Raw genomic sequence first — 1,795 nt, 5'->3', positions numbered from 1 at the left:
TCAGAGGCTCTTTCATACAAGTTGGAAAACAGCTGTACAGCACTGGGAAACAAAACACGCTAGATGTTTGAATAAAGATGAGTGGGAAGTGCAAAGGTCAGGTCTGGTTGTGACCCAGGACCTGAATTGCACTGACCCAATATTTTGGTTCAGCCAGCGACAGATTTGGGGGAGAGGGGGTGGTATTTTGGTTTTGGTGTTTTTGCAAAAATCAGCTCCTGGGCTGGGCTGGGCTGGGATTTTTTAACACCATCACCACAGCCACGTTTCTACAGACGGGGGGGGACGTCTGCTCTGCGGGAGCGTTTCGGGCCCCTCTGCTTGAGCAGCGCTCCGAGCCGCGCGCTCCGAGCCGCCCGGCCCCGCTTTGCCGCCGCCGCCSCCGCCTCCCCCGGGCGCAGCCGCCCGGTGCGGGCGCAGCGTGGCCCCCGCGGGGCTCCCCCAGCCCGGCCCCCGGCGCAGGAGGGGCCGGCGCCGCGGCTCGCAAGGGGTTAAGGCCGTGAGCACCGACACGTTGAGGGGGAGTAGCCAAGACCAAGCAGCAAAAACATCACAGCGCATTCCTGGGTAGTCCTCAGCTGCCAGCATCTGATTAAAACCATATCTCTCGCTGTGAGTGGCTAACGAATCTGAAGGCGAGAGTACAACTGAATATTTAACCGGGCCCTCGCTCCCAGCCAGGCTACCGGCTGCAGTCGTCGGATCATGCACGCAGCGGCGCGGATCTAGCCTGTAAGTAGCTCTGCAAGCGGGGCTCGGCTCTTGCAAAGCCTGCGGGGGCCCCGGGGCGGGCTGTCACCGGGGCAGGGGGAAGAAGGCCGGGGCGGAGGCGCTCTTCCCGGGGCCGTGACAGCGGCGGCGGGGGCCGCGGTGCGGGCGCGCAGCGGCGGGGTCCTGCCGCGGCCGAGCCGCCGCCGCCCGCCCGCCCGCTCTCCGCGGAGCCCTGCTCCCGAGGCCCCGACCAGGCTGCGCCTCAGTGCCTCCGAGCAGTGAGGCTGGCAGTGCTGAGCCGGGGGCAGGAGGCTGGAAGCGCTCGGAGCCCGCGGGGGGCTGCCCCAGCCCCTGCGGCGTGGGCTCCGCCGCGGCGAGGGCTCCGCCGCGTCCCGGCCGCGGCGGGCGGAGGGGGATGGAGGGAGCAGGGAGCGGTAGCGCGCTCCGCGCCTGAGCGGGCAACGTGTCCGGGCTAAGATGGGGTGGAAGCCGCCTGCATCCTGCTCCGGGCTCTACCAGGGCTGGCTCCCTGAGGAAGCTTGAGCTCAAAGCAAAATAAACATGCGTGTGTGTGTAAGAGGAGGGGTTAAGGCAAGAAAATTATGTATATAAACACTAAATTTTACATAAACACTTGAGATGAAAGACTCTCTCCTCTGGGAGAAGAGGAAAGGCTTAGGATGCAGTGAAGCATGCTTTTATCTTTGATGGAGCATCCTTGGTTGAGACATCTTTACCTGCTGGTGAATCTCAAGATATGACTTTTGTTCATAGTATATGGGTATAGCTAAAAGAGTTCCAGGGTTAATGGCAGCAAGTCCTCCCTCTTGTCAGAGAAACTCTATAGCTTCTCAGCTGGTGAGATTTGAAGCCTCTAATGCTCATCTTATGATGACACTTAGGCTGGATGTAGTTCCAAGGCAGTGCCTTTGCTCTGAGCAGGTGTTGCCAATGCAGCTGGACTTCTCTAGAGCAGAGCTTCTCCAGAGGCTTGGTGTAAGAATTCTACTCCTCAATGCTCAAGTAATCTTGGCATATTTTACTAGGGAAGCATATAACCTTGCTGGTAAGGTAGGATTAACTG

At 60.0% G+C, this 1,795-nt stretch overlaps 1 protein-coding gene across 3 annotated transcripts in view; it reads left to right on the top strand.

Annotated features, from left to right (window-relative positions):
• The first annotated feature begins 517 nt into the window (after nucleotides 1-517).
• DAB2 (DAB2, clathrin adaptor protein) overlaps nucleotides 518-1,795 on the top strand; it is a 26,688-nt gene continuing 25,410 nt past the window's right edge. The window contains exon 1 of one of the 3 annotated variants that reach the window (XM_026058123.1): nucleotides 518-732. The gene's annotated coding sequence lies outside the window, so the exon portion shown is untranslated. The remainder of the gene's footprint in view (nucleotides 733-1,795) is intronic. The other 2 variants (XM_026058121.1, XM_026058124.1) reach the window with 2 other exon arrangements.

Source organism: Apteryx rowi, unplaced genomic scaffold (assembly GCF_003343035.1).
Source record: "Apteryx rowi isolate R43461 unplaced genomic scaffold, aptRow1 scaffold_143, whole genome shotgun sequence".
Lineage (NCBI taxonomy): Eukaryota > Metazoa > Chordata > Aves > Apterygiformes > Apterygidae > Apteryx > Apteryx rowi.
The sequence above is the reverse complement of the archived record's forward strand: the minus strand, read 5'-3'. Positions and strand labels throughout refer to the sequence as shown.